Consider the following 14978-nt stretch of genomic DNA (forward strand, 5'->3'; position numbering starts at 1 on the left):
ATTCATTAAATTAATTTGTTACAATTCCATAAATATTTTTAATTTTCTAATTAATTTTTTGGAGACTACTGCATCACTTTGTAATAGATTGCTACCTATTGCTACCCCAGATTTTTTCCTATTTTCATAAAATATATTTTGCCTTTCCTTTGCTTTCAGTCTGTGTGTGTCTTGATCTGAGGTGAATCTCTTGTAGGCAGAACATGTAAGGGTTTTGTTTTCTTATTCATTCAGCCCTCCTATGTCTTTTCATTGAAACATTTAATTCATTTACATTTAAAGTAATTGTTCATCAATATGTAGTGACTACTATTTTATTATCATATTTCTTTTTTTATCTTTTTCTTTTATTTTCTTCTTCTTAAAGAAGTCCCTTTAAGATTCCTTGTAATACTGGTTTGGTAGTGATGAACTCTCTCAGCTCTTTCTTGTCTGGGAGGCTCTTTATCTGTCCTTTGATTCTAAATGATAGCTTTGCTAGGTAGAGTTACCTTAGTTGTAGGTTATTGCTTTTCATCACTTTCAATATTTCGTGCCAATCCCTTCTGGCCTACAAAGTTTCTGTGGAGAAATCAAATACAGTCTTATGGGAGTTCCTTTGTAGGTAACTAACTGCATTTCTCTTGCTACTTTTAAGATTCTAAAAGTTGGCATTTTAATTATGATGTGTCTTGATGTGGCCACTATGAGTTCATCTTGTTTGGGTCTCTCTGTGCTTCCTGGGCTTGAATATCTATTTGCTTCTCCAGGTTAGGGAAGTTTTCTGTCATTATTTCTTCAAATATGTTTTCAGTTCCTTGTGCTCTCTCTCTTCTCCTTCTGGCAACCTTATGATGTTAATATTTGTATGCTTGATGTTGTCCTAACATCCTCATTTTTTTGGATTTTTTTTTTTCCTTTTGGTGTTCTGATTGGGTCTTTTCTGCTACCTTAGCTTCTAAATCACTGATTCAGTCCTCTGCTTCATCTAATCTACTGTTGATTCCTTGTTATGTATTCTTCATTTCAGACTGGTTCTTCATTTCAGACTGGTTCTTTTTCATGTTTTCTGTCTTCGTTTCTATGTTTCCTATCTCTTTGTTGACATTTTCTCTGAGATAATTGAGCATCCTTATAACCACTGTTTTGAACTCTGCATCCATTTTGTTTAGTTATTTTTCTAGGGCTTTGTTCTGTTCTTTTTCTCCCCATTTTGGCTACCTCCCAGTGTTTGTTTCCATATATTGGATAGGGATGCTATGTCTGCCAGTCTTAGTAAAATGGCCTTATGTTGTAGGTGTCCCGTGGGGCCCATGGTCATAGTCTCCCTGATCACTTGAATCAGTTGCTCCAGGTGTGTCCCTTGTGTGGACTGTGTGAACCTTTCTGTTGTAGTATAGACTTGATTGCTGTTTGCACAACAATGGGAGTGAATGATCCTCAGGCTGATTGGTTGTGAATACCGGATGTGACTACAGTGGAGAAGCTTTTGTGCAGGAACTGACCCTATGGAGCAGGATTCGCTTTAGCTCTGGTGCCTGCTCAGTTTGCTCCTTGGAGTTGTCATCCTCAGAGATGGCCAGGTGAACCTCAGGCTCTGTTTGAAGCTGGCCACTGGGTGTGCCAGCCCCATGGCCTCCTGGGAGGTGCCCCCCTCAAGCCAAGTTCAGTGACATCCTGTGCTTTGTCTGGGCCACCTGGCATTATCCCACAAGCAATCTGCATATGGCCTCCTCCCATGCTAGGCTTAGAGGTGCCTTGAGAAGTCAAACTGCAAACTGAGACTGGCTGTCACTAATGCCAGGCTTAGGGCAGCTCAGCCAGAGATATGGATACACTGAAGCAGGATGATGCTTATTTAGGTTTTCTGAACTTTTGAAAGGTTTTAGGGAATTCTGCAGCATAAGTCAAGGTAGGCTTTTTATATGGAAAAGCCACTGGAATTGGGTTGGGTGGGACTGCAAGTTGGGTGGGGCAGGGTCGCAGGGAATCAAGGCGAATGAATGAACAGTGTTAACCAGGTTGATGGAGACGCAGATATGGCAACTGCCTGGGTCTGCACACCGGGTAGGGGAGGCCTCAACAAAGAAGCAATAACTTCTGCCAACACTTCTGTATGGGAGAAAGCTGCCCCTCCAACCCTCATCCTGAAGCCAGGCAATTCAGTTCCCTCTTGTATGCCCCTGGTGTCTTTCAAATTGCTGCCTTAGTACTGGAGCGCAGAGCAAGTGAGTCCTTCAGTGAGTTCACCCGTGCACAGGCCCTATATGAAGTATACCTGGGACTCCAGTCGTCCTCCGTCTGTCTTACACACAATTTCTGCTGGTTTTCACAGCCAAAAGTCCCTGGACTGGGGAGCCTGGTGTGGGACTAGCACCCTTCATTCCTCTGGTGGGGATGAAACTCCACAGCCGAGATATCACACCCCATTTTTAATAGTCACACATGGGTGTGGTACCAACCATTTTGTATCTCTGCCCTTCCTATCAGTCACTAAGTGGCTTCTTCTGTATGTGTAGGGTTTCAACTCAGCTGGACTTCACGTGATTTTCAAGAATGGTTGTTCTGTAATTTAGTTGCAATTTATATGTGGTTGTGAGAAGAGGGAAGCACAGTGTTTACCTATTCTGCAGTCTTGACCAGAAATCCCACAGGTACTTTTTAAAAGCCTACTATGTGCCACACATTCTGCTAGCTGTTGAGGATAAAATAATTAAAGAGAAATATAAGTTTCTGCCCTCAAAGGAAGAATTTTACGTGAGAGACAGAGAAATAAAGAAGCAATTATTAGAAGGTTGTAAATGCCACCAAGGGAAATTCATCAGGACAGGAATTGAGTTTTTATAGGCCTCAAATTTTAGAATTATATAACTATAAAGGTAGTAACAACTGCTGTGGTCATCTAATTTTCTACAGACCAGTAAATTGAAACCCAGAGAAAATAACAGTATAGTTACAGATTGAGACAAAACAATGACATGCATGTTCTGATACCACTGTGATGTGGGTTCCACTTTCTACTTAAAATGGTTGGAGTGTTTGGCTATGGAGAGTTTAATATTCTTTATGAAAGGCAGTAGTTCATCAAGCCATTCAATAATTATATAATTACTGAAACACAGAACTGTAGGGTGTATGACAGAATTTATACTTTAAATGAACAATTATTCTAAATAATATATTAGCAGTAGTAATAGGTTATTAGAAGAAAACATTTAGTGGGTTTTTCTAGGTTCCAGGGAAGCAGTGAAAATCCTAAAGTGAATAAAAACATTCCCTATACTCATTTTCTGTACCCCATCTCATTTTTTTCTTCACAATAACCCTATGAGTGGAGTATAATTGTCTCCATTTACTGGTGTGGAATCCTAGAAAAAAAAGAGTAAGTTTCCTAGGATCACAAAGCAATTTCATGATAGACACAGGATTTCAATCCAGCATGTTTTATTAGCAATATTTTATTTTGTTTTGTTTGTTCCCCTGCCTAAAGAAAATAATTATTGGTAAGTAAACATCACTGTGCTAATTTAGATAGTAAACATTATTGTTAGCCCAGTGGAAAAATTTTAGAGTTTAATGATAAAGTGAAATATTCTGGAAAGCAGCACAATTAGAGAAAAAGAGATTGGTTGATGCAGTAGGTTTGGGAAACCATTATACTCGCTACCCATAGGAATCCATACAAATGCTTTGGGCTACAAATAATTCACAGAAGAACTCATCTATTGATTCAAGGACTGATCTGTAATTAAAGGAAACACCCTTGCTAACACAGGCAACTATAACCTCCTCCATCTTTAACAAACATTAATACTTACAAAAAATATATTCTTTTTTTCTTTTGACTCAAGAAAGAATTGACAATTTATGGAGAAGATTAAGATTTTTCTGGAGCTAGGTGGGAGTGTCTCTGAGAAGGTAGACTGAAGTAGTATGAGGATGCTTGGGTATGTCTGGACTAGAGATAGGAGCCTGAATGAAAACAATGATTTCACCAGTTTGCCTGTTGCAAATCCAACTTTATAGCATACGCTTGGCTTTCATTATTATAACTTAATGCACTACCCCTCCCCCAAACTATAGTAAGGTTCCTAACAGTTATATTATACTGTTTTAAGGAAGCATTAAGGTGACATTTTCAATGTTTACCCTTGCAACCTCAAGTGACTCTGAAAGCCCATCTCCTGGATGGGGCATCCAGCCATAAGTGTTAGTAGGTAAGTAGAACTTGAAATCAATGATTTCAGCAAATGTATGTAGGCCAGGCTTTCTCCAAACAACCCATTTTCCAAAGTCAAACACACACACATACACACACATACACACACACACACACACACACACACACACACACACACACCTCTTCGTATTTTCTATAAACATATGTATAAAATTTCCAAAATTCAGCTGAATGTTATGAAGAAAGCATTTGATTACAGAAACTGGTAATAAAGTATGAATAATTAACTGACACCACCCTCCTTAGAGGCATTTGCTTTCCAGAGGACTGGTTAAGCACTCACTAATTGGTGAATCAGGAGAGAACAGCAGTAATTTAGCTCACTGCTTCTGCTCTACAATTTCCATTCTGGGTAATATATTTTTAATCTGAAACCTCTCAGTTGTGTATAATCTAAAACATGTACTACCTCCACAGCAGTAATAGTTAATTCATTTTTTATTCATGATTTCCACCATTTCTTTTTTCTCCACTACTACCCTATGTACCTTTTCATTTTTGATTTGTACGTTCTCACACATGGGATATCCACAGTCATATTTGATGGTCCCTTCCTTGACACTGACAATGCACTATGCTTCTTAAGTCTTTCTAATTATTTATTTACTCTTTATTATGATGATGTTTATCTTACTGAATGTTCATTAGCTTAACACACACTAACACTAGTACAAGCCAATTAAAGAATCAGAACATTGCCAACAATCTTACTTCTCTTGAAAAATATTTCTTACTAAGAATAGTGTCTATCCTTCCATTGTTTTTGGTGAAATGACTTTCTGTCAGATATTTGATTGACAAGGTTAGAACAAATGTGCACAAGATGTTTCAAGGACTGAAATGTTTAGAGACAAAGATTGATGTTATCTATATTTCAGTAAAAAAATAAAAAGATGATGCAAAATTTTGATATAAAGTCCATTGTTTCAAACACTGGGCATGTAATAGACATTGTATTTGTGGAAGAAAAAAACTTCATTCATAATAATGCTTATTAAAAGTGTGACTTTTTAGATATATAATTTAATTTAGAGTGTTCTGATTTATCTAGCATTGAAAACTTTTTTCTAAGATATATTATCATTTTATTACAAAAGTAATAATAAAATAGCCATTGAACATACAGATCTGTTTGGTATGTGTTCCCTTGAAATGTTAAAAATGAACAAACATCCTCCTCAATTAAAATTGTATGACCAGTATCTATTTTATATGAAAGAAGCCTTTTATGTTTCACATGGAATTGATCAAAGCATATCACTTGCCTTTTTCTATGCAAACACTTCTTTTTCAGAAGGCTGAGTTTCTCATCTGTAAGGAAGTATATAAATCATTTTACACAATGTACAGTAATTTACATTAGATATATTAAGGTAGAAGCCTATACTGAAATATTTATGATTAAAATAATGATAGTTTTTCTCATCTTAGTGATGCTAGTCCATGAAACTAATGCTGTATGACAGAATTTGTCCATAACGTAATTGAGTACTTATCAGAGCCATTTTCTTATAAATTTGGGCTTCCTTATAGATTATGTTCCTCAGGAACACAAAGAATGCTTTATTTCACCAAGCCAATGTGAAGTTCATATTAGGCCTTCAATAAAATGTTTAGTAATGGCAATAGTTAATATAACTCAAATTTGTGGCAGATAATTATTTGATAGTATTCACAAAAAAACTTGCTGTATAAATTTAGGTAATGAAATTATGATAGGGAGATCCAAGATGATGGAGTAGATAAATGCCATGCCTGCTTCCTTCCATGAACATATTCAAATTACAACTAAATTATAGAATAATCAACCTGGAGAACCATCTGAAGTCTAGCTGAACAGAAGTTTCATAACTAAGGATTTAAAAGAGAAGCCATGTCAAGACTCGTATCAGGGGCAGAAATGTGAAACAGGCTGGACACAAACCCCTGGGTGGCAGTTTAGAATCAGGAGGGATATTTCAGCTATGGAGGTACCCCCTGGAGGAGGGAGGGATCTCGGCCCCACACCATGCTGTAGTACTGGTGCTGGGAAGAAGGAGCCCACACAATATCTGACTGTGATGAACAGTGAGGATTCTGACCATCCAGCTGGGATGAAAGGCTGTGGAAAACCCAGACATTCTCTTAAAGGGCACACACACAGACTCACTCACCCACAGTCAAGCACCCTGAGATCCAGTGGAGGGATGCTGACTTAGTGGGTGATGGGGTCATACAGGGGGCAGACTGGGGTGTGTGGCTTCCAGGTGAGGGCTGAAGGACAGTTGCCATTTTCCCTGTGTGGGTATCCTCCTCCTATGCAGTGGGCAGAGGGATGCCATCCTTATTGTGGTGAGTCATCCCCCATGGTCATGGCCAAACCTGAATCTGAATTGGTCATCTGGTGAGCTCTGCTGGGACGCCACCCTCCCCAACTCCCCCAATGCCAGAGGGGACTTCTTGGCAGTCAGCCAGCACTGCCTGCATTGCACTCTTTCTTGGAAAACTACTGGAGTCCACAGGCCCCAGTGAGATGGACCTGGCCTTGGTGTGCTCTGAGACTTTTGCTGAGTAACTCAAAGCTCATCACTGACACCAAACCAGACTCTAAATTAACCTGATGACCACAACTCTTCCCACTCTAGTAACTCCCTGAGACCCTGCCTCACCCAACTTGCATACCACAAGAGGCTTTAATAGTGTCTGAACCTTAAGGGAGCTGGCAGGTGGCAGCAGGCCTTAGGGTGTCCTGGCTTTTTACAGAGCTACCCCAGGGCCAGTAGTGGTGGCAGCTGTCCTCCATTTTCAGTGTGGCCTCTCTCACCTGCTTTTGACTTAACACAGGCAGTGGACAACTGTGGATTGCTTTGTAGCTCCTATCAGGTGGTTGCCGGCCAGTCAAAGTCAGTGACTGACATTGGCCTGCACCAGAGCGCCTACCAAGACAACACACAACCAACATACTTGGAGGATGGCTTCAGAACACAGCAGAGCACTGCCCAGTTAGCCCCACAAGCAGCATACATAAAGGGCAGTCTCAACAGGCAGCAGAGCCTGCTGGGGCAAATCCCACTCAGTGGGGTTAAGCCTCACACACTTTGCTTTGGATGTGGCTAAGCCCCACAGCTAATTAGCTGGAGGGTCAATCCCACCCACTTATGTGGATATCAATAGCAATCAAGTCTCAAATATAATAGGACAGCCCACACAACCCACACAGGGACACTCCTGGAGCACCTGTAGCAGGTGGCCAGGGAGACTTTTCCAGGGCCCCTTAGGCACCTACTACTTAATGATACTCAGCCAAAACTGGGAGATATAACAAATCTACCTAATATATAGAAACAAACACAGAGAGGCAGCAAAAATTAAGAAACAAAGAAATAACATTCCAAATGAAAGGACAGGAGGCAACTCCAGAAGAAGAACTAGACAAAATGGTGGCAAGCAACCTACCAGAGACAGAGTTCAGAACACTGGTTATAAGGAGGCTCAAGGAACTTAGTGAGAATGTCAGCAATGAAATAACAAGCACAAAAAAGGACAAAGAAACCATAAAAAAAGAACTAGTCAGAAATGAAGAATACAGTAACTGAAATGAAGAATGCACTAGAAGGAAATATGAACAGACTAGATGAAGCAGAGGATCAAATCAGCAGTTCAGAAGACAAGGTAGTAGAAAACCCTCAATCGGAACAGCAAAAATAAAAAAAAAGAATCCAAAAAAATGAGGATCGTTTACAACATCAAGCGTAAAAACATTCACATCATAGGGCTAACAAAAGGAGAAGAGAGAAAACAAGGGATTGAGAACTATTTCAAGAAATAATAACTGAAAACTTTCGTACCCTGGCAAAGGAAATAGACATATAAGTCAAGAAGCACAGACTGTCCCAAAAAAGATGAACCCAAATAGGCCCACACCAAGACACATTATAAGTAGAACGACCATGATTAAAGACAAAGAGAAAATTTTAAAAGCAGCAAGAGAAAGGCATCTACTAACTTGTAAGGGAGCTCCCAAAAGATTATCAGTTGATTTGCCAACAGAAACTTTGCAGGCCAGAAGCAATTGGAGCAAAATATTTAAAGCGATGAAAAGCAAGGACATACAACCAAGGTATCTATACCCAGCAAAACTATCATTTAAAATCGAAGAAGAAATAAAGAAATTCCCAGACAAGGAAAAGTTAAAGGATTTCATCACCAGCTCAGTATTACAAGGAATGTTAGAGGGACTTCTTTAAGAAAAAATGAAAGATGAAAATTATGAACAATAAAATGGCAATAGCTACATATCTATCAATAATTACTTTTCAATTTAAATGATTAAATGCTCCAATCAAAAGACATAGAAGGGCTGAATGGATAAGAAAACAGTACCCTTACATATGCTGCCTACAAGTGACTCATTTCAGATTGAAACACACACACACACTGAAAGTAAAGGCATGGGAAAAGATATTTCATGAAAATGGAAAAAAACAAACAAGCAAAACCCCCCAAAACAAAAAGAGCTGGGGTAACAATACTTATAATAAACAAAGTAGACTTTAAAACAAAGGCTATAACAAGAGACAACTACCCAGTAATCCCACTTCTGTGTATTTCTCCAAAGAAACCTAAAATGCTACATCAAGGGGACATGTGCATCCATATGTTCATTGTAGCATTGTTTACAATGGCCAAGATGTGGAGGCAGCCTGGGTGTCTGTCAATAAAAGAATGGATAAAGAGGAGGTGATACATATATACAATGGAATATTGCTCAGCCCTAGAAGAGAATGGGTTCCTGCTGTCTGTGGTGGCATGGATGCATCTGGAGGGTATTGTGCTGAGTGAAGGGTCAGACAGAGAAAGACAGATGCAATGTGATTTCACTTATATTTCAAATGGTAGGAACAAAATAAACAATGAGAAACAGACTCATAGATATGATAAGATTTTTATTGTTGCCAGATGGGAGGAGTTTGGGGAGTGTAGGTGAACAAAGGAGAAGGGTACTAAATTTTGGGGGTGATAGATGGGAGGGGGTTGGGGGAAAGGTGAAAAAGGTGACAGGATTAAAAAGTACAAATTGGTAGTTACAAAATAGTCATGGGAATGTAAAGTACAGCACAGGGAATATAGTCAACAATATGGTCATAACTATGTGTAATGCCAGGTGGGTACTAGACTAATCAGGGGGTCATTTTTAAAATTGTATAAATGTCTAACCCCTCTACTGAATTAATATAAAATAATATTGACTGTAATCAAAACAATTTTTTTAATGGGGTAAACAGGGGCACAAGGATGGTTCAACATCCGCAAATCCATCAGTGTGATACATCACATAAACAAAATAAAGGACAAAAATGGTATGATTATATCAATTGATGCAGAAAAAGCGTTTGACAAGATGCAACATCCATTTATGATTAAAACACTTAATAAAATGGGTATAGAAGGAAAATATCTGAACATAATAAAGGCCATAAATGACAAATCCTCAGCTAATATCATAATTAACGGTGAAAAACTGAAGCCCTTTGCTCTACGTTCAGGAACACGACAGGGTTGTCCCCTATTACCTCTGCTTTTCAACATAGTATTGGAAGTCCTAGTCAGAGTGATCAGGAGAGAGAAAGAAATAAAAAGCATCCAAATTGGGAATGAAGAAGTTAAATTGTCATTTTTTGCAGATGGCATGCTGCTATATATAGAAAACCCAAAAGACTCCACCAAGAAGCTATTAGAAACAATAAACGGATGCAGTAAAGTTGCCGGCTACAAAATCAACGTACAAAAGTCCATTGCATTCCTATACACTAACAATGAAACCTCAGAAAAAGAAATAAAAATTAAAAAATTCCTTTTGCAATTGCAACAAAAAGAATAAAATACCTAGGAATAAATTTAACCAAGGATGTGAAAGACCTATATACTGAAAATTGTAAGATATTTTTAGAAGAAATTGAAGAAGACACACACACAAAAAAATGGAAAGACATTTCGTGTTCATGGATTGGAAGAATCAACATAGTTAAATTGACCATGTTACCCAAAGCAATATACAGATTTAATGCAATCCCCATAAAAATCCCAATGGCATTTTTAAAAAACGAAATAGAACAAAAAATCATCAGATTTGTATGGAACCATAAAAGATCCCGAACAGCCAAAGCAATCCTGAGAAAAAAGAACAATGCTGGAGGTATCACACTCCCTGACTTCAGCTTGTACTACAGGGCAACAATAATTAAAACAGCATGGTATTGGCAGAAAAACAGACACACAGACCAATGGAATAGAACTGAGAACCCAGAAATAAACCCACATAAATATGGACAGATAATTTTTGACAAAGAAGCAAAAAACATACAATGAAGAAAAGACAGCCTCTTCAATAAATGGTGCTGGGAGAATTATAAAGCCACGTGCAAAAGAATGAAACTAGACTGCCATCTATCACCATGTACCAAAATTAACTCAAAATGGATCAAAGACCTAAACATAAAATCTGGCACAATAAACTGCGTAGAAGAAAACATAGGTACTAAGCTTATGAACCTTGGGTTCAAAGAGCATTTTATTAATTTGACTTCAAAGGCAAGGGAAGTAAAAACTAAGATAATGAATGAACTATATCAAACTAAAAAGTCTCTGCACAGCAAAAGAAACCATTGACAAAACAAAGAGGCAACCAACTGAATGTGAGAAGAGTTTTGCAAATAATGCCTCCGATAAGAGGCTTGTATCCAAAATACATAAGGAACTCATACAACTCAAAAACAACAAAAAAATCCAATTAAAAAATGGGTAGAGGACATGAATAGACATTTCACCAACGAGGACATACAAATGGCCAATAGACATATGAAAAAATGTTCAACATCACTAATCTTCAAAGAAAAGCAAATAAAAACCACAATGAGATATCACCTCACCCCAGTCAGAATGGCTATCATCAACCAGACAAATAGTAACAAGAGTGGGAGAGACTGTGGAGAAACAGGAACCCTCATACACTGTTGGTGGGAATGCAGACTGGTGCAGCCGTTATGGAAGGCAGTGTGGAGGTTCCTCAAAAAATTAAGAATAGAATTACCACATGACCCAGAAATCTCTCTCCTGAGTATCTACCCAAAACATCTGAAAACATTTATCCGTAAAGATATATGTGCTCCAATGTTCATTGCAGCTTTATTAACGGTGACCTAGACATGGAAACAACCAAAGTGTCCTTCAATAGATGATTGGATAAAGAAGTTGTGGTATATATACACAATGGAATACTATTCTGCCATAAGAAAAGATGAAATAGTACCATTTGTGACAACATGGATAGTTCTTGAGATTATTATGCTGAGCAAAATAAGTCACCTAGAGAAAGTCGAGAACCATATGATTTCACTGATATGTGGTATATAAAACTGAAAACAAGAGAAGAACAAGACAAACAAATGAAGAAACAAAAACTCATAGACATAGACAATAATTTAGAGGGTAGTGGCAGAGGGGGTGGTAGATAAGGGTAAAAGAGATCAACTATATGGTGATGGAAGGAGAACTGACTCTGGGTGGTGAACACACAATGTGATATATAGGTGATGTATTACAGGATTGTCCACCTGAAACCTATGTAACTTTACTAACAATTGTTACCCCAATAAACTTGAATTTAAAAAAGGGGAAGTAACAGTGAAGTATAAGAGGTGCACATTTCCAGATGTTAAACAAATAAGTCACGGGATGTAATGTGCAGCATGGGGAATATAGTTAATATTGTGATAGCATGGTACGGTGTCAGATGGTTGCTGAACTTATCATCGCAATCACTTCTTTAGGTATATAAATGTTGAATAACTATTGTGTGCCCCTGTAAGTAATATAATATTGTATGTTAGCTATATTTTTAATAAAAATATTTTTAAAAGAATATACAGGTAAATGCGAAGCTGATCATATTCTTATTCACATCAAAAATATAGATATTATTTTCCATTTTGGACTTTCTTCTTCTTTGCTCATCTTTTCATTAATTTAAAAATGTACTTCTAAATTATTTTGCATTATTTTGATCCTCTGGATTAGTAATATTTTACCCAAAAATGTTTTGCTTTGTTTTTGCTGTTGTTGTTAAGTTTATTTTGTTTTTACATCATTAAATTTGGTGAAGTTACTGGAATACATTTTCTTTTTGTTACTGAGCTTTCACTTTATGTTCTTCCTAAAATTGCTGAGCTTTAAAATCTTTTCATAAAACTTCTGTGAATAAAATGCCCTTCTGGGAACAAGGTGTTTTCACATTTATTAGGAGAGGTCTATAGGGTAACTTAAACAACAAGCATGTTAATTCATATTGTTGATGGTTTTATTATTGCTGAATGGGTAACCTGTTTTTTGTGAGCATATAAGAAGTTAAGTTTCTTAAACAGAGTGCAAATTTCTCTCAGAATTACATGGGTGTTAATGAGGTCATTTGTATTTCTAATTCTTACCCAGGAAGTTATAAAGAAAGGCAGCTGGATGACATATGTAAGGAGGTGAGCATTTAGCACCTACTAAGTGTGAGCCACTATTTTGGTTCTGGGATATAGCAATGAACAAGATCTACCAAATCCCAGGCCTCATGGTGGTTATCTTTTTTTTTAGGGAAAAACAGGCAGTAAACAAATAAACATGTTCTGATTTTTGGTATTAAGTGTCCTGAAGAAAACTAAACTGGATGGGGCAAATGAAACTAACAGAAACCCCTGTTTTATATGGGATGGTCAGGGAAAGCTACAACGATGAAATGACATTTAAGTGAAGTTAAGAGGAAAGAGAGCAACAAAGCCAAAGGACCCAAAGCTGGAGGAACATTGGTGTGTTTGAGGAGGGAGGTCAGTATGGCGGGAGTGCAGTGACTAAGGGGTGATTGACAGGAGATGAAGGGGAGGGGCTCCATGGAAAGGAGGTGGGTTCCATCCCACTTGCAATGGGATGCCAAGGGAGGGTTTAAGCAGATGTTGGTAGAATGTAACTTGTGTTTTGATAGGATCACTTTGGCTGCAAGTTGGGAAATAGATTAGAGGGGTTGAGAGTGGAAGCTGGGTGGTCTGTTCAGGGAGAGAAGATGGTGACATTGGCAAAGGGATTAATATTTAGAGGTGGGAAGAGAATAAATCAAATATATTTTGAGCAAAAGTTTTGTTGATGGATTGGATAGGAGGGTGAGAGAAGGAATGAGCACAGTCCAAGATGATTCAACAATTTTGGTCTGAGGAATTGGGTGAATGGTGAGTACCATATACACAGATAAGGAGTTTTAATTGACTGATTTTTGAATAGTAAACTTCAAGGACCTCTACATTATGAACAGATATTTGCATAATAAATCTTTGGTTTCTAATACTTTTGTGCTACAAAGTGGTAATTTTTGACTCATTCCAGAAGGATTATCTTGATTCTTGTTTCCATTTCACCCCACGTTTTGATGACCAAAGAGAAACATACCATTTTTACCTATGAAATCATGTTTACAAGCCCAACTCTTCCTTCAGGTGAGTTTGGAGTTATAAAGAAAAGCTAGCATGTAAGGTAAAGTCTGAAGGAAAGGTTTGGAGACTTGGGAGAGAAATGTAGGTAGTAAGTGTTGCAAATCAGTTGATTGTGTCAGAAATTGGTCTTCAATTGGCTTAGTTTGACTATTTTTTTTTTTTTTTTTTTTTTTCAAAGCTCTTCTTTTTATGCACCAGATTCTCTGGCATTCTGAATTAATAATAAGTGTGTCTAAATTAGATTTCGTTTGCGAGAAAGGGAAAACTTGCCTTACTCTAGGGGAGGTAATAGCTATTTTTATAGGAACCTGGATATTGTAAGTACTGCGTATTCAGGGTGTTTGCACTAGTAAGTTATATTAATAAGTAACTTGATAACAACTTTCTAAGAACTGGGTCAGAGGGAGAGATTAAATCAGTCCCGTGTAAGTTTTGCAAGCGAAGTTAAAGAGGGCATTTTCATGGAAGCTCTCCTTTATATTTTATGACCTCGATCAGGAAAAAGGTTCTTGAAATATTAGTTTTTTGAATTTTTTTTTTCCCTGAAGTTGATACTGCATGTTAACTTGCTTTAAATATTTTCAAACAAGTTGATTATGGATTAACAAACATAGTGCTAATGTGAAAAAAGTCATCATATCCTTTTGTCCCCTCTCTGAAGGCATTGACGAGGCTATTCATTCATTTACCATCACTCATGGGGTTCTCTAAAGTGCATCATCATTGCATCATCAGTCCCTACTAGGGAGGCATTTAGGAAGACATCATCACCAAAGCCAGTATCACTGTGCTTTTACATACCTATGAGAAAAAGCATCTGCCTACTTAGCATTCCTCCCTTTATCCCCCAAATGGCATATGACTGTCAATCTCCATCAATATTATCCACTTAATGACTTTCCTGAAACACTAACTGCTACTAAATATTTCCCACTAAAGTGAATTGTATACTTCAAATTTGTTCCTTGGCACACATATGTTGTAATAAAACCATTATCTCCCCACAATGGATTTTTCTCTTGTAGCCCCATTTGCTCTGAGTGCACCACTGATTCTTCACTCTCTCTTCTTTACTCTGGGACCCAGGCATTGGCAATGGTAAAATCCTCAATTCACAAAACCTTTTCTAGGCCTTCAGATCTGGCTGTAGACCCGGTGATGAAGCTCAGAAATGTTCTTGTTGGCATGAATCAAGACAAACAGGAAGCAGGAGACAGGAGGGAATAACACAGATAAATCTCTGCCCTCAGAGAACT

The 14978-nt window shown here is 37.8% G+C and overlaps 1 protein-coding gene across 4 annotated transcripts in view; it reads left to right on the top strand.

The window, feature by feature from the left end:
- Nucleotides 1-14978, top strand: part of MDGA2 (MAM domain containing glycosylphosphatidylinositol anchor 2) — a 797923-nt gene that overhangs the window by 409829 nt on the left and 373116 nt on the right. The gene's annotated exons all lie outside the window — the stretch shown is intronic.

The sequence above is a fragment of the Rhinolophus sinicus genome, chromosome 3 (assembly GCF_057876585.1).
Source record: "Rhinolophus sinicus isolate RSI-liver-muscle chromosome 3, RSI-T2T, whole genome shotgun sequence".
In the NCBI taxonomy this organism is placed as follows: Eukaryota; Metazoa; Chordata; class Mammalia; order Chiroptera; family Rhinolophidae; genus Rhinolophus; species Rhinolophus sinicus.